At 37.8% G+C, this 23,137-nt stretch overlaps 1 protein-coding gene across 4 annotated transcripts in view; it reads left to right on the forward strand.

The window, feature by feature from the left end:
• The window catches only part of NAV3 (neuron navigator 3), a 503,615-nt gene that overhangs the window by 61,149 nt on the left and 419,329 nt on the right, over positions 1 to 23,137 (forward strand). Inside the window, exon 2 of one of the 4 annotated variants that reach the window (XM_064419581.1) lies at positions 13,371 to 13,436. The exons of the other annotated variants lie outside the window; for them this stretch is intronic. The gene's annotated coding sequence lies outside the window, so the exon portion shown is untranslated. The remainder of the gene's footprint in view (positions 1 to 13,370; positions 13,437 to 23,137) is intronic. 4 annotated transcript variants of the gene reach the window in all.

Raw genomic sequence — 23,137 nt, forward strand, 5'->3', positions numbered from 1 at the left:
TTTTATTTTCAGCCTGTGTAGTTTTGAAAGTGCTTGTTTTGGTTCTTCTTCCTTGAATGCATTTTGGCTTACCTATTAATAATTTAAATCTCAAAAATGAAGAGCATGATTCCTATCTCTGGGTTGATTATGATATTTTAATTTGATCTATTGCCTGATATTAAAAGACAGTTAAAGGAAAATTACAGGGCTTTGCAGTAACTTCTGTATTTATGGCTTCTAAAGAACAATCAGATAACTTGACAGCATGGTAAATGTAGACTGAGTGGAAAAGTTGATATATGTTAAAGATGTTAATCATGTCCCTCTCCTTTATAATTTGAGTGTATATTTATGTCTGAGGGTCTCAATGCAGTATTCAAACTGTGAACATGCAGCATATATATGTAGAATTACCTGCTGAAGATTTCTTTGTAATTCTTCCCAATATTCTGTTGTGCTTTGGAAAGCCATCAGACTGAGAAATGTCTGTGGGGTGGCTTTGTTGTGTAGGGTTTCTTGTAGTTGCTAAGTGTTTATTTTTTCTTTTGTTAGCTGGTGCATTTGATAATGGATCTACATTACAGTCCTGAAATGGTAATAGCAAGTTTAGAGTCTATTATTGCTTTTGACAGCCAAAGCAAGTCTTGGTTATGTGCCTTATTTTGGTACTTGAGTTTCACTTGCATTTTATTGCCCAGTTTCTCAGTGCTGTGGGAGTTTTTTCTGTAGCTCTTCATAGTTTAGATTTTGGGAATTTCTCAGAGTTACTAAAGGTGCTTTTGATTCATATTCCTTTTATGATTAAGCACATATTAATCTCTAAGTTGATCTTTCCTCAGTTTCAAGATGGCCATGTTTTTCATAGTTGTTAATCTGGAACCTTGCTGGTTTTGTGACTGCTGTCCTGCTTCCTGATCAAAAACATGTTGTAAACCCATGAGATCATCTTTTATTTGCATGCTAGCTAATTCCTTCAAAGAGTTTTAAATATTTTTGTCTGTTATCAGTTCGCTTACTAAATCTATGTTGGCTCTTCTCCTGTATATTATGGATATTCATTAATTTAATGATGCTTTTCTTTATTGTAATTTTCAGCGCTGAGGATGATTTAAATGATTGTACAAATGGGATATTGCACAATGGTTATGACAATACTTTGGCAATTTCACATAAGAAGTCCTTCAGATCTCTCGGGTGAAAACCATCTGGCCTTGAAAATTTGTTCCCATGTTTTATGAATCTGTCCTACAAAAAAAAAGGAATAAATTGCTGTGAGATCATTCAAACATCTTCTAGGGCAAACAAGTCTTGTAACCATTTTGCAAGCTTTACAAGTTCTCTTGTAAGTTTCTCCTTCACTTAATTGTATTTGAGGGAAAACTGCTATTGCTGCTATGTCATTAGTAAATTGTCTAAAATTAAATGGAAAATAAGGTGATTTATTAGTAAATAAGTTGCCAGAATACAGTGTGTTTTATTTACTCATAACTTCTGTGACTAGTAGCTGACTTCTCTTGCCTTATTGAACAGGCAAACAAGATGATTACTTTAGGGTTTTTCTGGTACTTCTGTAGGGGTTTCTTGTTTGGTTTAGGGGTTAGGTTACTTGTTTGTTTGCTTGTTTCCCCCTTCCAGATCCTTGTCTTTGATTCTTCCTTCTGTTGTGGGAATGAGCACAAGAATTGGCCTTACCTTAGCACTTCTGGACAGATCATCTAGACGTGTGGAGTGGTGCCCCCTCTGCACCCAGCAGTGCAGTCCGGGCTTCACTGGCACCACTGGCAAAGCACTGACCCTGCTTTGCTTGCCTGGGACTTGCACATTACAGGGCAGCTTCAAGCATCCTGTTCAGTGGAGTGAGCCAGGAAATATGTGAGCTCCTGCTGGGCTTGTATTCGTGTTTGCTTTCACCAGTAGATTTTGAAGTTCTCTCTGATTTTTATGTGTTCATTCATTCCCTCTGCTCTGTTTCTCTTCTGGCAGAGTGCAGATCTCCTCCCTTGCTTTAGTTTATGGATCTGTGGTTTTGTTTCGGTTTTGGCTCAAAGTTAGAGGCAAAGGTCCAGTTAGTAGATGCACAATTTCATCTGGTCACTTGAGAAAGTCTTGGTATATGAAGTTTTTGTTTGTGAATGCTATTGGAAACTAAGGCTTTTTTACCTAATTTTTTTGTGTTTTCTTTACCTTTTTTTTGAAGCTCCATGCTCTTGATGGTTGTTTTGTTGTTTTACCAGAGCTTTAGGAAGAAGGTTAGAATTCAGTTTGTGCAAAGCTTTAGATAAAATTAGAAGTTTCCTTAGAGGTTCAGAGCTTTCATTTCAAAAAGAGAAAGGCGTTGTTATCTAAGGGGATGTGTACGAGTGATGTGCAGTGCTTCAGTAGTATCAGACAATGCTTGAAAAGGTAACAAATGAAAACATGATGGGATTAATACTCATGAAATTAAGCACAGGATATTGTTCTTCATGTTGCAAATTACATTAAATATGCAATTCTTTTGTGACATGATGCATACTTATCCTAAATGTGTTTGCTTACAGTGAGAATTTTTCTCCTGGTCTTTTTCTTCGATAAAAACCTGGCTCTTCTTTTGAGGCATCCAGTTGTGGTTAGATAAAAGGTAGGAGAATAGAGACAGTGGTGAAGGTAATCTGGCCCCTAAGGAGTTACAGCTGTGCCAATTATCAAGCATTAAGAACAAGCCTGCTCTTAATAGGCCCCAGCTGGATCCAGTTAAGAGGGGTATTATAAAAGAGCAGGTTGGCCGGTTGAGAGGTGAGATAGAGTTTGTTGGCTGTGCTGAGAAGAAGGAGTCAGTGCTGTGAGGAGCTGCTCATGGAAATCACCGAGAAGGTATGAAACCTTTGCAATAGGACAGCAACATCCAGTAGCTTGTCAGTTGTTACTACTGAAAGTATATTATGCCGATTAGAGGAGGGAGGTAGGACCACGTAAAGTCAGAAGGATGTGCATAAAAACATAGGTATTTCTATCTAATCTGCTATTGATATTTAACACTTAAAAAATCCATGTGCTTTTTCATGCACATTCTCCTCTTCCCCCCAAACCATTGAAGAATCCTATTTAAAAATATATCTTTATGGACTCGCTTTATGAGGTATCTTCTTAGTTGATGCAGGTTGTTACAACCCTGTTAAGTCCAATGACTTGCTTCAGTTTATGCAAGGTGAGGCTTCTTGTGTGTAAATCTTGAACTGTGGGAAGTGTTTAATTTACTTGTCTGAGCATGGTTTGGGCTCAGACAGCAGCAGGGTCTTTCTTCTTTCCACTGGCATTCGACTAAGGGCAGCAGGGCTGCAGAGTGCTCTTGTGGAGTTACTGAGAGCAGAAAAGTACAGTTGGTGGCAGGTTGGAGCCAGGAGGTGTTTGAGGTGCTTGGGGAGTTCAGTTGCCAGCTCCTAGGAAGCCTTTGAGCATGTGTGAACTGATCCCTTTTACTCAATGAGGGTTTTCAGAGATGAGAAGTTGTGGTTCAGTCAGCAGAGGTGCTGCCTGGCTGTTTTGAAACCTGTACCTCTCAAACAGCGGTTCCCAGCTTGGTGCTGCTGTTTGAGAATGGGATCTCTACCCCGTTCATGGGATGCAGGATGTGTGCCCATTCATGAGAATTTTTTGCAAAAAATCTGTGTCTTGTTGTGTCTCGGGAGTGTCCAGGCTTGGACAGAACAGATTTCAGTGTTCCTGGTTATCCCTTATCCTACCTGCTCCTCAGCATTTTCTCACCCCTCCTGTTTCTCTGGGTGTTTCTAACCTTCTCCCATCCAGTGGGTGGGGATGATGGTCTAGGACTGCAGGGAAAGGAATAGGTGTGGATAGGCTTTGCAGACAAAGGAATTCCTCTAGCTGGCAAAGAGGGTTGTAACCAAAGGAAGTCTTCCTCAGATGCATGGAGCACTTCTCTCTCATGCTTTAAATAAAAAGTAAAATTTTAATTGAAAATGCTAGAGTTCCTCAGCCAAACCTGCTCATTTGATTGATTTTAGCAGGGCTTTAGTTGTGGAACTGCTATGTCAGGACTATCTGGAACTCTGTACTACCATGTTCCATGTTAAATGAATGCATCCTAAAGTGGGTATTCTGGGTAGACTGTTTCAGTTCAAATAGTTCAGGTTGTCAAAGATATGATTGATCAAAACCAGTCTTAAAACAGATGGTACAATTAATTGAAATTGGTGTTTGCAGCCTCACCTCTGTGAATATGCAGATATCTCTGAACACGTCTTTAAAAATAACAGCATACTTCTATTCCATAACTGCATAGCTCCTCCTTCTAGAGGCTCAGATAGCTTTGTAATCCAGGATGGATGATTCTTCAAAGTCTTTGTGAGCTAGATAACTATCCAGTTTATTTCATGTATACCACATAGAAGTGGGCTGTCTTCATCATCTGGCTGAAGATTTCACTGTAGAGTTATATTTTTATTAGTAATGCTGTCATTAGCGAAAGTGCCTAGTTGTTAGTGTTTTGTGGCAGTGTTTGGTGAAGATCATTTGAGCACAGTGGAATTCAAGCAGCTTTTTGGCTGGAGAAAGATGTGTGTTTATAGGATTAATAATTTAGAGAATATTTTTATATGTAAAGGGCCTTAACTGAGAGATTTGTCAGTCCTTCAAGACATCCAGGTGCTCAGATTTCAGTTAAAGTTAAATAATAAAACACATATCAAAGATAATAGGGAGCATTTAGAAATGAAATGTGACTACAGATCCCGTATATGTGACTACAGATCCCATATATGTGACTATATCCAGTTGCTATTAAACGCATTACAGAAGTAAAGTTCAGTAGTAGTACATATTGTCATGTGAGCCAACTAAAATATATTTTATGTCATTATTTTTTTCACCCTCACAGTTTCTCTAATGCTACAGACCTTTTGTCTTTAATTTGTCAGGAGTGTCTTAGCAAAAAATAAAAATGTACCTTTAGCTGAGAGGATAAATATGCTTTAAAATATGAAATATGGCTACAAAAATTGCACCTTTTGGATCTCTATATTTTTTGTCTGTTTCATTCATTAATTTTAATGACTAAAAGGTCATATTTCACTGGGTTTTATCCCAGTAGGTTAGTAAATTGTCATGTAGTGAAAAATAGATTTTATTTTCCTTTATATTTAATCATTGAAGTTGATTGCTAATCCTCAGCTGCAGGGCTGATTTATTCCATTTAGTCCGTCAAATTCCATAGTATAAATTCTCTTAAATGCTGGAGAACTGCATTGGACTAGCTGCAGATAGGTTTTTTCTCCTTAATGTAAATTTGATAGCCTTAGCTGGGCAGAAGGAAATTAGCTTGTCCTTCAAAACCCACTAGGCTGTGTTTTCCAGTTGCTAGATCTGTACTTCTACAAAGAAATTGTCTTTAAATTAAAGCAATTCAGTCAAAATAATTGAGGTATTCCCACAAGCATCTTCAAGAATAAAAGCTATGAAGAGGCGGGACTGGTTCATGGGACTTCAGTGGGCTTAGGACCATTCTTATGAAAACATTCTTAACTAGCTGTTGACATAATAAATAAATTTGCCTTGTAGTTGTTGCTTTCATGAGGTTTTCTGGGGGCTGGCAATATGGGTAGGGTTGACATATTCTTAATTAATTTTTAAGATTAGATAAATAGTTTCTACTGTCTACTGCTGTTTTGACCACAAATGAGAAACTACTATAAATTAAAATGTATACTTGTGTTTTTCATTTATTTTTAATTTAGGCTTTCAAAGCTTTGCTTTTTTTTTTCCTAATTTCCTGCTTCTGGTGACCTATTTTGCTAATATGCTTACCATCCTGTTTGTTCATTAAAATGACTGCCAACTAAATTTACTTCTATTTTATGTTTATTTCAAGTCCTGTGAACAAAAAGCCGTTCTGGTTGTTCACAATGCCCAAGAAGGGCTCTTCCGATATGGTTCAAGCAATGTCTTTTATGGAGGAACTTATACATGCCTGTAGGTTGAAGGCATTGCATTTGGACTGCAGGGTTTTAACTACAGTCCTTCTCCTTAGTCTGTAGCAGGGGAGGTGGGTGGAACTTACAGGTGCCTGTGTGTTTGCTACCTTAACACAGATGTGTTACTGTGGGGGCACAAAGGTTCTGCTGTCTCTTGGAGTTTCTGAGTAGTATCCCGAGATTTGTGTTGGCCAACATTTGAAAGTTAGTGGGTGTCTCAGCTTCCTGTCCCCTGTTCACCAGATACAAATTGCTTTTCCCTTCTGGTGTGAGAGGTTCTGAGAAGTGAGAGTGAAGGGCTGTGGAGGGAATCCCATGTTTTCTTTGATCAGAGATGTTCCTTCTGTTGCCTGACTTGAAACATTCAAAGGCTGTTCTCAAATGGAGAACTGGGAAATGTTTTATCCTTTCCTTATTGGTATATGGATTAGGGAAAAAGGGCAGACCTTGAATTTGATATTTCTATGTTTATTTTGTAAAGGTCATATCTGTACAAATTTACAGAAAGATCTTACTGATTCCTTCTGTGGCACTCTTGCTGGATAGGGAGCCTCTAACATGGAGAAATGAAGTTGTTGCTTGGTGTAACATTTGTTTGTTGGCCTGGAGACAGGAGAGTCCAGTAACATAATTTCTGAGCATGTATGTAGTTAATCAGAATAATCAATTATTTTGTTTCAAGGAATATGTGCATGTGATAATGTAATTCATACAACTATACAACACAGAATAGTTGGTCAATTAATACATTTTTTGCCATAATGAAGCTTGATTCAGATATAAAACTAATGTCTAGATATACATATCCAAGCAGTTACTATTTTGATGTGCAGAGATTCTTCACTACATCACTGCCTAATGGCTGAATGTTAGAAAAAAGATTTCAGTGGCAGGATTAAGTGTTGGGGAGTAATTAGAGACAAAACTTGCTCTCTGTTATTCCCATTAAGTACAGAATAACTGAGATGTCTTACTGAATTGCAGGGGTGTAATCTATACCCCAAAATGATCTTTCAGGTCTGTGTTTTGTCTTCTGGGGCTCTAGAGTGGTTGTCAGTGTGAATATTTGAAAACTGCATTAATCCTATGCTGGCTGTTCTGCTCTCGAAAGGGGACAGCTACTGATGCTCAGAGACTGCGGTGGCCCTGGTACAGCTGCAGCAAGCAGATTCCTGTGTCTGCAGACAGGTGCATCATCTCAGTTAGCATGGGAACCAGGAAAAATACTAGATTAATTAAATTCATTACTTGAATTTTTCCAACAGCTTGCAGATAATTGGGTAGGAAGATATAACTGAGGATTCAGGGGTAGGTTTCTGAAGTGTGCTATAATTTGACAGGTAGTTGATAAACTTGGTTTGGCAGATCTGTTTTGTTTTAACAAATGAGAGGATACTTCTTTCTTCTGGAATTAAGTGATAGCATGCTCAATTTCCAGTGAAACAACAGCTGTTATCTAAAGCATCTATACAAGTATAAAGAAATCTTGGTAATATAGCAATATAATTTCTATTTTAATACCAAAAATTAGATGGCTTAGTTATTAAACCAAGTCTTGAAGATAGTTACCTTATGTATGTAAATGCACATCCTGGAACTCCGTGCAGAGATTAGATATTCAGATTGGCTTCAGCTGATTTACTTAACTTGCTAATTTATGCAGCAGCTGTGCTCCTATAGCAATCAGCAGAGGAACTCTGTAGGAACCTGGCTTTGTTTGGACTATATAAGGGAAATGTGATGGACCAGATTAATTCCTGCTCTTGAGCTACGTGTAGAGTTACTCTGTATCATGCAGCTGTAGGAATTGTTCCTATTCATGAAGCTTGAGATATCTGGACATCTGGGGAGTAGTTCTGACAAAACACCCTAAGAATGCCAATGTGTCGTTTTGTTACGGAAACCTAATGCGTTGTGTAAAGCATAACCTGACTGCAGCCAAGGGTGTCACACAAAATGTACCTGCATGCAAGACGTGATTCAATGGAAACCTCTGGCAGCTGATTTGTAAGTAAGGAAAAGGAGCTGAGAAGAAAACAAATGGGGTTTGACTGGAACCAGAAGGTGATAGGAACAGTGGTTCCTGCAGTGGGAGCTGAAGGATTGAGACAGGAAGGGTCTGGTCAGGGGAACCAAGAGGACTTGGGTATTGCTTCCCATGGCCTTCTGTGTATGGAGCTCTCTCAGGAGCTGCAGACCTTACCATCAGATAAATGGAAATTGTGCTGATTTCTTTCTATTTGTTGTGCTCCACCTATTAGTTTTGCCTCCACATGCTTCCTGTAATTTGCCTTTACTATTTTCGCATTTTGATTTTTGGTATGGAGAAGAGGAAGTGAAGAAGACCCTAAATGCTTCAGGTAGAGCTGTTGAAATGCTAGATTTGTAACTGTGTGTCCTGTTATTACAGACTTTAAATTATAAGGCAGACCTGCGTCTTTTCCAGTTCTGATAGTGGCTGCTGGGAAACCAACCCAAAAAAGTAAAATGTAATAGATGAATCATGGCATCCCTTTCAGCACTCAGTTCTTTGTTAATCCAAAGTTATTCACCACATTTATTCTAAATTTGTATACAGTTCTTGACCATCTTAATGGTATTTTTCAGTGAATGAAAATCTGTGGAAGCATTCTTTCTATGTAACTGACATTGGGGATCCTACAAAAAAATCAGGTTGGTAGATAATTTATTTTCACAAAACTATCTGGCAAATGCCCCTAAGTTATATGCAGGCAGTTTGACAGACTATTTGGTTTTCCCACTGTAATTCTGTATTACTGATTTTGCATAATTCTGCATTAGCCTTCTTAATCTGTTTTGGTATGTCTTACTGTAATAGCAAGGCTATAAAAGCAAGACTTGAACCATGAGCATTTGGTTCTGCTTGTCAGGCATCTTCTCTTTTTAAATTTCATTTTACTTTAGTAGGACAGATATGTAAAATGGGGAGGGTTGAAAAAAAATTCCTTCTTTAAGGGTAGGACCTGAGTTCTGAGTTTTAGTCACTGCAGTGTTTTAGAGGTAGTGTAATCCTTAGAGTTTTTTAAGAGGGTTTGATACACTTTGTTGAATGCATGTAGGTGATTTGGATCTGCTTCCAGATCCTGTACTTTCATCTGCAAGGCTGAACCTGTGGATGAACTGTGAGGATCCAGGTTTTCTCTCCTCAGGCTACTTGCTGTTCTGCCTGGTAGTGGCCCCAGTATAGGACATTGATTTCCACTTAGTCTTTTCTCAGGGATGCAAGTGAATGTCACCCAGTTAAGATTTAAGGTGATTTTGTTTGTCGTTTTGTAGGTGATGTGTAGGTACACAGGAAATGGTGTACCTTCTATTCACATGTGCCCTGTGTGAATTTGATGCACAAACTTGAGGTGGGCAAAGGATTCATATTTACATATAAGATCACAACATAAGTTTTCTTTCATCCTGTTCACAAACCCGAGTTTTACTTTCTGCAGATCCACTTTTTGGTTTTTAAAGGTTATTGCAACCCTTGGAACTACAGTGAATGATGTGGAGCTTTGTTTGTGCCTAGGAAAGGCTGGCTAAGCAGGGGGAGGCATGTCTGGAGGAGTCTCCCTGCTTTTCCAGTTACAGTACCAGCAGCATACTGGAGGGTTCATCCTACCCAGTTCTTATCCCCTCTGCCTTCCCTCCACCCTGCCCCTTAAGAGGACTAGTTCTTGCCTCTTAATACTTCTTTAAGAGAAGATCTGGTTTCATGTTTATTGTGAAGTATTGTATTTGAAAATCATTGTGTGATTTTATCCCTTGTTAAGAAATCTCTCTGTTGGAGGCATAAATTTGTGGAAACATTCAATTATCCAACACTATCTTTAGTCTATATTTTTTGAAAATAGTACTTTCACTTTGAGTCTATAAAAGCTTTTGTGTTGGTTTTGTGATCTTCATTCTCTGTATTACCTTTTTTTAAAAATTGCCGTGTATATTAAATTTTTCAGCAGTAGAATAATGATGTACAGAAAAAGGAAGCATTGGTAGAAATGGATCCTTAATTTCATGTCCAAAATTTTTAATAATTTTAAAAATAGGTAATTATTAAAATTGAATGTATGAGTCATTATAAAATAAAAAAGAGCCTGCATTCCTTTAAAGGTTGTAGATACCGCTTTTATTTAGCAGTGAGTGTATTGGCAAAACTTCTAATGCACATTGTTAGGATCAGGAGTAGATGGTTGTTGCATGTGTGATAAGCACTGATATTTGGACTGACATGGAGAGCTCCTTGGAGGCAGCAAGTGGGTGCTTCCTGTGGCCCATCTTGGTCATGTGAGAGGAAGTGTTCAGAGTGTACCAAAGCAGTTCTGGAGTAATGGCTGGTTTTGTATTTGTGGTTTTTGTATATTTGCATATTTTTTATTTTTATTTCTAAGTTTCTGTCCCTAGGAACACCATCAGATCAGAAGCCAGCTTTACATTTGTGATTCTTTTCATTCTGGCAAAAGCCCTGGTTGAGAATAATTTTAAATATATATATATAGGGATATCCTTACAACAAAAAAACATTGCAGTTGTTAGGTTTTAACATTGAGTAAACTGTACTTAAATCTTACAACTATTAAGATTCGTAAGGCACACATGTCATGCAGATATGTGTGGTATTATGGCTCAGTATTTAAAGGCAAGAAGGAAAAAAAAGTCAGGAAAATTGAAAGTGGTGGTTACCAAAGCAACTATGATTCTTCCACACTTGTACTCTTAGTGGTGCTGTGTGCTTCTCCGTGCTGCCGAGTGCTGATGTGTTAATACATGCATGAGCATAGCTGAGTTACGGAGGGAACCAAAGTTGGGGATTTTAGATCAAAAATATGTGCAGGTCTCCTAGCTCAGCAGTCAGACAAAAGCACAGGGTAGGAGAAGTGCAGCCTTTCACATGGCAGAATATGATTATTTTCTTGCTCCTTGTAAAGGAAACAAATTAAAAGATCAGATTAAAACCAATACATTTAAAAGAGTCAGTTTAGAAAATGGGAAATGCTTTAAAGAAAAGGATCTAGCTGGAAGAGTGACACACTCTTCCCACCAGCAGGAGGCTGCCAAAGCATGGCACTAGGAGGTAGAAATGATGTTGCCTGAGCTCTCCTTGTTTGGTGGAAGAAACATTCCGGACCAGTTTCTCCTCCTGTGTGGTGCAGTGAGGGCTCCCCCTCCTGTTTTCTGCCTTACCTGAGCTTTCAGATAGCACCAACCTTCATTACCATTGCAAGACTATTTTGGAAATCTGTGAGGAGCTATGAAGGCTGTGGCCAACACTTCTGCAAAGGGGATAAAGGCATTTTAGCCAGGAGAGAGTGCGAGCCCATGGTGCCTTTGGGTCCTTGGGGCACCACAACAGGTGCTTGAGCTGAGCAAATACAAGACTGGCAGTGCCATTCAATGAAATAGTTAACAGTTTTTGTACAAAAACACAGTCCCTCTGTCCAAGAGGGAAGTTCTTCATGTTTTATAACCAGAAAGCCTGTGATTTTTCAGACTACCTCTGTTTTTGAGCTTTCCCCAGTTATCAACCCTGTACAGTGAATGACTGTTTTCTTACTGAGCCTGGCAAACAAGACCAAATAAATTGCTGTAGGAAAAGACATGATATGATGATGGGAAGAAAATCAGGAGGCTTTGCAAGACAAGTTAATATGCCTGCTTCCTTGTATCTCAAACCCTTCAATGGCAGCTTTATTCAAGCAGATGCATTCCTTTTGCATTAGCCAGAAAGTATGACTGAATTTTATTCTAGCTTCATGGTTTTTGTGCCAGATGAAATACCTGATAAGGTATCACCCTTTCAGTAATGCTGTCACTTTATCTATTGTAATGCAACTGCACAAGTTGAACTGTCAGAATTGTTTGAGCGTAGATAACATCAGTTATTTATGTCATGTAGTCATTGTGGTTTGGGTCCAGACATTAAAGTTGGATTTTCTGTCCTACCAATTCAAAATCTGGGAACAATCACAAGAAAATGGTCAACTTAAACATGCAGACTGAGCCAGCGTTCTTTACACCTTTATAGCTCAGTTTTTTGGTGGGCTAAGAAGTCAGATAATCTTCATCTAGTGTAGCATATCCTTCATGAAGATGATAGGTTTTATCAAATATTGAAATTGTTTCATGCTAATAAACTGGAATTTATATATTCTGTTTTTTAGACTTCACCTGTAGAAATATAATTCTGTAGAGAAGTACCATCCGAGCACCCAGTCAGGCAATTTGAACTTTGCCTTTTTATCTGGATTTTTGGTTCCTGAAGAGAAATCAGAAAAAGCTATATTGATGTCATGGATGCTGCATAAGATCCAAAATGTCCTTTCATATTTCTGGAAATAGATAACTGATAAATAGCATTGGTCTTTTTGACCATGATAAGCATATTACAGTAGTTTGAGAAAGGTTACAAACCTTGTAGCTGTGCTTGTAAGGTAGGAAGTGATTCATTATCAGTACAAAAGTGAATTTGCTAAAGGATGCTTCATTCAAGTGACATAATCACCTTAATGCTTCTTAAGTCAGCCTGGGATACCTTCTTCAGAGCTGCTCTTCATGCAAAGTGGATCACCTAATGCCATCCATGTTTAAAAATATTTAAATAACAGTTTGCTGTCGTGTAACAGGTTTCCCTCCTCTTGATTTATTTTTGGACACAGCCTTGTTCTGTTTCTTCTTGAGCTGCACAGTAGAATTAATTCCGTAAATAACTTGGCACTTTTGTATAGCATGTCTAGCAGACAGATTTTTTTTTTTGTTTCCACTGAATATATTCTTGTGTGGGTTTTTTTGGTGACTTTTGAATGAAGCCACAGTAATCTGATATTAATTTAAATGTCAAATTAAGAATGCAAATATGGGAGTCAAGTATCCTACCCTAGCTAATTATTCACTAGGGCGTCTGCATTCTATGTTAATGAGGTATAACACACAAAAGACAAAATAGCTGAATATCAAAGCTCCTGTAAGTGCATATGCAAGTGACTTAAAACTAAAAAAGCCCTGCACAGCACTTTGTCAATGTGTAGATAAAAAACGAGGTATGTAGATGGCTTAAAGCCATGATAAAATATGAATTCACATCCCTATATGTCAGTGCAGTGAGGAAAGACTTCAGCTATCCACAAATCAGTATACCACATATGTGTGACAGCCCAGACATAAAACTGATAGAGCTATGCAGATGTGGAGATGGTATTACCAATTTCCAAAGAGGACAGGCCACTATTCTGAATGGGTATGACATTTAAATAACCTGCATGTACTGTAGGGAAACCTGCAACAAAACTGCTGCTATCATCCTCATTTTCATCTTAGTGCTTGGCTTAGCAGTTTTTTGGATAACCACTATAAAAAGGACTATGCATCTTTCGTCTTCCTGGAGTGGAATATTGAAAGCTGCTGTCTGTTTTTCAGGTTGACCTTTCTCTGGTCCTTCATGTGTGTCTGCCACCTTGCAATCACACTGATCTCATGTGTTAGGTAAGAGCAGGAATTTCTTACTGGCCTTCAGCAAAGCCTGCCTAAAGCAGTGGCTTGGGAGCTATTCTGGCAACCTGCATGTTTCAGTAAAATCCCTGTTTTTTGCAATTTGAGAGCTTTGAATTTTTCCAGATTTAGTTAAGAAGGACAATATCTAGGCTGTTTTTGATAGCATTGACAAAGACAACAGTACTTTTTGTGTGTGGTGAACTGGAGCAGGCAGTTACTGAGGTATTTTTTGTGAAATCACTGGAAAGGATATGGGAGTGTTTATGTTCCCCTGGTGCTTTGTTTGATCTGTAGACCATTATAGGGCTGTTTAGTGAGCATGGAGCAATTTTCTGTTTGTTGCAACGACATTGATTAGATTGTGATTCTGTTTGTAGCACAGTATTCTACACCACGGAAAAGGCCCCTCCAGAATGCCTGACATCTTCTATAAATCTAAAAAAATAATAAAAATAGAAAATGTGTGTTGTGCCCAGAGTACACAGACAGTAACAGTTCACCTGGGAAATACCTTTTGACAGATTCACTGATTGGTAAATTGCTGATGGGATTAGAGAATAGTCGGGGACCAGTGGTGTAGAAAAGGAGGAGTTTCCTTCTTTGAACTTTAAAATGTTTGTCCTTTAGGGCCATTTAATCATAAATCAGAAGTCTTTGTTTTCTACAAAAATTGTTATAGATAAAGAATATTATTTTTCTTTTCTTATGAAAATTATTTCCTATTATATCAGTAGGTCTTTATTGTACAGTGTACTAGCTTTGATGTGTGTGTGTGTATATATATACACACAAGTTTACATCACATTGCAGTGCAATGTAATGAGGCAGTGGAATTTTACTAGAGACTCTAGTATGTTTCGTGCTGAAGTAAAACAATGTAAAACAGAGCCTAGCCCTGGAAATAAAGACTTTGCTCAGTAGAAACTTAGAGCTACCTGTGAAGGATAAAGGATATCTCTGGACAGCCAAAATATTACCAGAATCCTGTCCTTGCTAACATGTCTTTGAAACATTCCCAGTGTTGTCTGACATCATAGGTAAGTAGCTATAGCAAGACTGATACCTGGATCAACAGGCGTGCCAAGAATGTTGGAAGAATATAGTTGCTTTGCAAAGTTTTATTCTAAGTAGTAATTGGTAGTGTGGGTGCTAGTACTTTGTCAAATTGTATTGCACCTGAAAATTTGAAGAGTATAATAACCCTTTGTAGAATCATATTTGAAGTACCCCAGTTTGGCTTTGACACCTCATATACCTGAATGAATATTTACTCTTACCATTCTACACTTTGAATTCTAATCTCTAACCCTGGTTGACATGGGCTGGTTGTGAATTTTTGTGATGGTTTCTGCTTATCTTGTCATATATTGTTTTCTCTCCTCATCCTTTCATCTGTCTTTCAATACTTGATGTTCTCACATTATTTATATTTTCCCTCTCCATTTCTTCATTGTTTCTGCATTGCATTGTCCTTTCACAGTATCCAGTGATTTGTAATCCTTATTTTCTTTTCAAACCCTTCTTAATTGCTTCTTTATTTTTCTTATGCCTCATAAAAGATTTGTCCTCCTCCTTCCTGCCTTCTCTCTCCTTGTCAAGATGTTCACCTCTTCTCTCTAGATCCAATATCCCCTATTCTCTCTGTGAGCTTTTTAATTTTTCATTTATTTCCTATGGTTACAATGTTCAAATATGCTTCCACATGCATGTAAGAGATGGAAAAAAAATTCAGTTCTCTTGGTGCTAATTATTAACCTTTTTACTTGTTCTTTCTATCCTTCCAAAGCAGAGGGTGCTTTATGTGTGCACACAAAGTTGCACTGAGCAACAAGACTGGCTCATGATATTTCTCTGCACATTCTGATTCAAACAGTAAATCAGATATATATTGAGAATTGGAGGGTTGAAGGGAAATAATATTAGGCTCTTTTTTTTTTTCCACCTCCTGTTTTGAAATAGCATCTAACCTTTATGTCCTTCTTTGTTAATATGTTCTTGAATAAATCAAAACAAAGGAAAAAACGTTTAGAAGGGGGTGTGAGGTTGAGTATGTGTTGAACAAAAGAACAACAAAAAAAATTCTGTTCTTTTCCACTGAGGCAATACTGGATCTCTGATTAGTTCCAGCAGTGCTTTTTTTCTAGCCATGTGAGCTACTGTGAGTTAACCAGGTTTTCAGGTATTCCACAGGCATATAACACATTTTGCACAATTTTGACTTTGGGTTGTACTTCGCTATGTACATGTCTTCTCAATGATGGAATTACTGACCTTGAAAGTCAGTGAATGTTACGGGAGACATGGGGTATTTTGTTTTCTTTTTTATTACTATATTTTAGTTTATTTGTGTGGTCTAAACCTCTGTTCATTTAGCATTATCTATTGAACTGAGAATCGTATGAGACTCAATGTTAAGCTGTTGAACCAAAATATCTGATTTTTATTATGAACTTTTAGGAACTAATACTTGTGCAATTAGTTGCCCCCAAGTGGTAAGCAGATCATGAGCAAAAATACTTTCAAAGGGCTTTAGACATGCCAGCAGAAACTTACTTGTAGATACTGATACACTGATTCAAATGTCAGAGGTCTCAAAAAGTTGCTGTTTGAAGCTGGCAGGGCACATTGGTTTGCCTTGTAGCTGCAGTGATTTTTATTCTGTGAACATCTGCTATTGGATTTTGCCTTTAAAACAATTCTTACTGTGAGTTTTGATGAGCTTTTCTTCAATAGTTTTGTGTGACATCTGTTAATTAGGACATATTGACAAACCTGTCCTTATAGGCTACAAGATGATATAGGAGCTCTCACTGCCATATCTGTAGTTTGTCTATGAGAGTTTCTAAAACCCATCACAGATCCTAGGATTAAGATAAAAATGTAGGGTTGGCAGCAGTGGGTAAGGTGTGGTAAGTCTGACTTTGAAAAATTATGGACATTCATGTGTTTTCAAAGAGCACCATTTTTCCTGTTCCATGGCAGTGATGAATTACAGGAGCTAGAGGTCATACAGGACAGTGTCTTATGTGCCTCAGCCTGCCTTTCAAGCTGACAGAAACAGTGTGTGCTCTGTAAGCACTGTATTGCCTGATCATGCTCATTTCCCAGCGCCTCTAAAGGAAGGTGAGGGTCCTCAGCCTCTCTGGGGTGGTAGATTTCTTCCTGTCAGCCCAAATGTGCCAAATTGTACGTCTTCAGCCTTGCTGCAGAGCAAGGATTGTAAACTGGGATGTAGGGTGGGAGCCATCAGGATTGCTGTCCTGGGTCCTCAGCAGTCCCATTTTTTGGGTTGTTGTTACAGAGCTCTAATGCACAGGCTTCAGCTGAGGCAGCTCCAGGCGCACACCAGTCCTGGGAGGTGGTGCAGCCCATAAGCAGATCTGTCACAGTCTCTGCTATGATTAGTTGATGCTGTGAAGCATGAAATAGCATTTGCTTGCTGTGCTACAGCTCTCAGATGGTGTGCCCTTCTTATTGCTCAAGAGGTATGATAAACAACTGTATTTCATGAACTGGCATTTCCAAAAGAGGTCTTGCTTGTTGAACTGAAGCCCATTAACACAAAGTTTAACCAGCAATGGCACATAAAACTCTAAAGCTAATTAATTCTAATAGTGGAAACCCATCTTAAGAATTATTTGATGTCTGGATCATTAAAATGTCACATGCTTTAGCTGAATTTTCTGCAGACCTGTTTACCCTATTGGATATAAAATTTTGACCTTTATTTAAAATGGGATTACTTACAGATGATCATTAGTTGAAGACAGGTTATAGGGATATTATATAAGGGTTATAGCTAAAATAGCATTGGTATGATGGAAAGAACTGAGGATCTGTAATAGTTGGAAGGCGCACCTGTAAGTAAATAAGGAGAAAAATGAAATAAATCTTGTTTTGTTTGGCTGATTTTAACAGAAGCATGTTTTAGAGAGATAGGATGTTTTGTCCTTGCCAACAAATTATTGCAATGAGCTTTCTTTTCAAAACACAAACTATTGGACAAAATCTTTAGCACTGAGCAGACTTTCAAATACTTTTTGGTGTTTTGTCATTATTGTTTGAATGACACTCAGTACTTGTTTAATTTTGAAATTTTTATTTTGAATTAAAAGCTACTTTTGTTTTTGTTTAGGGAATGGCCTATTAAGAGGATTGCAGCAGCAATCAGCCTCACCATTTTCTGGACAATGCACTTATCAGTTGTCAAACACAGGATATTACAACTTGAGCCTCTGTATATGCATTGTTCACGCTTGGTTCTGGGGAGCAACTACTTTTGTTTCAGTATAGAAATATAGTAACAAAATCTGATAATCTATTTACATAGAATAATTTATTTACATAGATTGCCTCTCTTGAAGTTGCTGTGTCTGCTAATTTTTTGTCAGCTTTACTCATGTTTCTCCTAGAGTGAGTCAATTATATAAAAGTTACAGTGAATATTTGCCAAATTATTTTTTTAATATTAAAATAATATAGAGCTCAGTAACTTCTGATCTACTTAAATTCCTGTATCTTGAATCCTTCCATTTTTTTCTCTTTATATGATATAGGACTTGCTGAGATGATTACATTAATAATGCATAACTATAAAAATTAAAGTGCATTACAGAGAAGATACTAATAGGTTTAATTGATTTAAATTTGTAAATGGGTGCCAGCAATCAGAAGCCAGGTGCAAGTCTGTCTTCAAATGAACTGATAGTGATAACAGTGCCAAAATCATTGGCAAGATTAATAGTTCTGGTGTTGAAGGGAAAAAATAGTTAAATGTTATGGAGTTACTTAAAATTAAACCTGAAAAAAAATGTGAAGTACATGCACTGAACTTGTACACTGATGCTTTTTATTGCTGTTATAAGTTTAAACCTTAATTTAAAAGTCTTACCCTTTTCTATTTATTTTTGAATTTAGTTTCATATTCTGATTCAAAACTAATTGTTGAATAAGATTAGTTTTATGCTATGCAGATGGTTAAAGTAATTTTCTAAAGAACTAATTTGGATTTCAAAGCTTCAGAAAAACAGTGAATATTTAGCACCAGTTAAATGCAGGACTTTGCCATTATGTATTATTAGTCTTTCTGCTTCTAGTTGCTCTCTAAAATCAGGGGGAAATGGTAATATCCTTCATCTCGTAGAAAATAAAGCATTTATGAAGCTTGGCTGTTATTGACATGAAAGTATTTTTTTGTTTGATTAAGACAAACATTTGTAGAGATATGGAGTTGTGATTTTGTGTGTCTCTAATTTTGATTTATAGTTGCACTTTAAGGTAACTTTGCACTTGAAACAGACTTTGAACTTCCTAACTTGTGTATGTGCTCCTGTTAAAATTTGGTCATGGAGACAATTTTTTGAGACAATATTTTAAAATAAATTAAATATGAATCTTCACATGTAAAGTTTACTGCTGCACAGTAGATTTCTTTAAGAGTTTGCTCCTGTCCGGATTGTACCGTGTTCAGTATTGTGTCTGAAGAGTGGAAACTTGAGGTCTGGAAATGAGGAAGCCGTCAGCTGTTTTCTGACCTCTTCAGATACTATGATTCAAATATTGGTTTTTGTTTGTTTTTTTCCATGCAGGCCTCTTCTACAGCTTTTGTAACATACCAATAACATTGAGAAAAACCTACACTTTGTTAACAGTATCCTTTGTTTAGGATGTTTTCTTCATGGATTTTTGTTTTCCTTTATATTTTTCCTGTCTGTACCGTAGCATAATCCTTTAGAAAGCTTATCTAGAATCTCTGCAGCATGCAGGGGAATACCAGTATCTTAAATGTACAGACCTGAAGATAAAAATGGAGGCTTGTGGAAAATCATGGAGGAAACTGGAATCAGATCTGGAAATTGAATCCACATTTTAGCACATAACTGTATACATCAATTGGCTACTATCCATGTCCTTATTTCCTGCAAATTTAAATTTTAGACAGGAAGCTTTGCAGATCATGGGCAAGATTATAGCCTACTGAGATTCTTGTGGCTTTATAATGCAGCACTCTTCTTCTTGTAAGGGAAAAATCAGTACAAAGGTTCACCCTGTGAATTTGCCAAGTACCTGACCCAAATGTGCTTTGCTATGCAGAGATAAAGCAAGAAACACTTTGAAGAAAAGGAGAAGGGGAAAAAAGTGAAAATAGAGAAGAGAATCCAGCAAAAGCAACTATTGGAGTAGGCATGTTAAATATACCTTGAAATTTGGTTGTTCATTAATTACTTAAATGATTGGCCTTGATGCTTGCTTCGCTCAGGCTTTGTAAGCTGCCTGAGAAGCTAATGGATGGAACTGGGGGAATGGAATTACTGAGTGGTGGTAATGAGGAAGGGCTTTTAAAAACAGGCAGTGAGTGTTAGAACAATATACTGTCTCTAAAGTCATGCAGTCTTTACTTAGATCCTTCACTGCTACAGGAGTAAGTCTCAATTAAAATGTTGTGGTCTGTATTGCTATTTAATTCCTTTGTTTGCTCTCTTGCCTGTGGTGGGGCTGCAGGAAAGAAGGCAGCTGCCCATTTGTCTTATCCTGCGGGCCGTGAGCCGGCTTTAATGAAGACTCTGGAAGGAGGATGATGGCTTGTTCCCAAGGGGAGAATTAAATGTGCATGAGGATGGCAGTTCCTGGGAGCAGCAAGGAGGAAACACATGGGAAGCAGCTGGGGAGACTTTCCATGGGCCTTTGGGTCTTAAGAGAGCCTGGTGAGGGAGGTCAAGGTGGGCAAGAAACCTCAGAGAAAGTGTAAGCATGAACAAAAGGGTCCTTTTGGAAAAGGCAGGCTGAGCAGAGGAGGAGAGGGATTTGAAAGTCTGCCTTACTGTTACTCTGTTTTGCACACCAGAGGGGAGTTCCCTCTGTTTTAAAAGGCCCTACCTTTTATTCTAATAAAAGCCAGCATGGGAGACGCAAAGCCCTTCTTGTCTTCTTTGGGATGCTGAGTGTAAGAAAAGGTCATGACTCAGTCAGAAACCCAGAAGGCAAAGATTACTTATTTTTCAGACCTGAGTCTCAAAGTTGAAATGACTCCAAAGCATTGCAAATGGTGGTGACATAATTATCTGTGGGTACCATACATTATTAATGAACAGTTGATTCAAATTATATTTATTGCTGCATCAGTTATTTATCTAAAAGCATACTTAAAATTCAGATCAGGAAGCAACATTTTCTTAATCTTGCCCTAGCATGGATTTTCTGATTTTCTTTCGTAACTGAGGTTTGGCTGAATAGGAAAAAAAATAAAAGGTGTTTGATAGTACATATTGGAAAGCTGTGTGTGTAGTGGGAGATAAGCTGATGTTTGAAAAAATGCAGCAGTTAATTACACTTCAGGTGGTGGTGGTGGTGGGAGACTATAGAGGGTTGATATATTTACCTGCAGACTCCTGTTTTATTGTCTACAATACACAAGGGAAAGAAAATTGAAAAAATACTCCACAAACATTTTTTAAAAAAGGTTTTCCTCGGAAGTCTGTCAGATTAATTTCTAATACAATAGTGACAATTGCATTATATATGCTTTACATGTCGCACTTGTCCTTTTTGACTGCTGATGTTCAAATAAGAATTAGTAACTCAGTTGTCTTTTTTTTTAACCAAAATTTTCATTCAAAGGGGATTGCAAAACATGAACACTAGTCATGAATTCATTATTATCAGGTTATTCTCTTATGCATTCTGTTTATGGCACTGACAGAACAGAATAATATTACTGGCCTTTTTTAAGCAGCACCCTATTATTATTATTATTTCCTGGTGTATTCAATTGTCATTTTTCTTACAGGTTTTATGAGATGTGGATTAAAGGTAAAAGCCTCTGGAGCTGAATTGCCAATAGTCATCCTGTGGGTTTCAATTATAGAGCAATTTCTCCATTTATTCTGCTTAATTTTATGAAGCAAAGGTCACAGGAATAAATTTTCTTTGTGTGAATAAACACTGGGGAAATTGAGGACCCAACTATTATCATATGAGATGACAGTCAGTTCTATCAATCTAGAAATTTTCAGGTCATGGTGATGGCAAATCTGTGCAGTTCTATTAGCAATGATGCTATGATCAGAAATTTTAAGGGAGGCTTTGAAAGTGCTCTCCCTGGGGGTGGTTGCTCCAGTAAAGCCACTGCAGGATCTGTAGGCCTTACCATGAACCCAGATACAACAATGATGAACATTTTGGTGAATTTCTCCCTTCTTTTTTTAGCGGTGTGGGAAGGAATAGAGTAGTGAATGCTACAGATGTGTGGAAAGTCCTACAGCTCCTGAGACTGCATCAGTAATGTCCTTTCAGTTCTCTCTCTGATTTTACTCACCCTTGATTTAGAAGTTATTTCCTTACTAGAAAAGATGGGGTGGGTTTGTTGTTGCTTCTAAATTGTTGGCAGTCTCCAAGGAATGTCTACAGCATAAGAATAGTGCAGAATATTGTTACATTGCAGTGTTTTAATCAAAGGTCACAGAGGATTGCTTTTGAGTGTCTAGAAATTCTCCTCTGCTTCTGCTTCGCTTGAATGTTAAGCAATCCTGTAGGTACTGCAGTTGCTACTTCTTATTTCCACAGCCATTAATCACATAAATGTAACATGTAGAGTGTCATGATGTCAGAAAACTCTTCAGGTGTCCTTTTAAGATACTGTTCAGTTCCTTGGAACTGGAGGGTGCCACATGCCATTGGTGTCTCTGAGCTTGGAGAAGGGGATGGCTGGGGGAGGCCTTTGGAACACAACCTGGGAGGACCCGAGCAGTGTGGCCTGACTTTGAATTTCCCTTTGCTTTGTGCAGGGGGTCAGACCAGATGCCTCCAGAGGTCCTTTCCTGTCTGAGTACTTTTATAATCTGGTGCCTTGGCCTAGAGCATGCCTTGCCCCACTTCTCTCTGCCCTCTGTTCTACCTTCCTATTTGTTTCTTATCCTATTTCCTTGGCTGAGGAAAGCATCCCCATCAGAACCACCAGACTGGAACAGAAGTGCAGCTCTCTTGTCTCAATTAGCTTTGCTGTGAATGCTGTCTCAGCATTGTGGACACACAAACACAGAGAGGTTTGTAGGGGCTAATGGAATACAGCTGAATGAAAATACATGGTGTTATAGAAAGACTGATACTTGGGAACATGGGCAAGGATAAATGATAAAAGGCATGCACTTTTTCAGATGAAAAGCTATAATGGAGATCTGTCAAGACAAGGCCTTAGGGTAGGAAATGAAGAACAGTTTTATTCCTGTGTATAAATAGAATCCAGAGCTCCCTGACACAGTGAAGTAAAAAGGCAAAGATTTGTCACTTGGATGTAAAGGAAATGTGGGAGATTTATGTTCCTCCACTAAAAAATTTCATATATATAAGCCAGCCAACCATTTTAGTTTTGTTGAATGAGAGGGAAATAATTGTTCATTCTGGTTGATGGTCTATAAAGGAATGTGCTTATTCAAACTAGATGCATCTGATAAAAAATGAAAAGCTTTGCCTTTTTAGTCTATAAAAATCTGGTTCCTTTTTTAATGGTGACATTTTAAAGGAAGAGAAAAAAGTTAGCAAGTAGTAGCCAAAAAAAAACCAACAAAACCCAACCCAAACCTCCAAACTGAAAATCTTTTGTGGTAGGGGAGGGGGGGGAATTGTAATTAATTTTGTGTTTAACCATAAGAAAATGAATAAATCCTGGGAAAAAGAACTGAAATAATTACAAGTGA

This window comes from Passer domesticus, chromosome 5 (assembly GCF_036417665.1).
Source record: "Passer domesticus isolate bPasDom1 chromosome 5, bPasDom1.hap1, whole genome shotgun sequence".
Lineage (NCBI taxonomy): Eukaryota > Metazoa > Chordata > Aves > Passeriformes > Passeridae > Passer > Passer domesticus.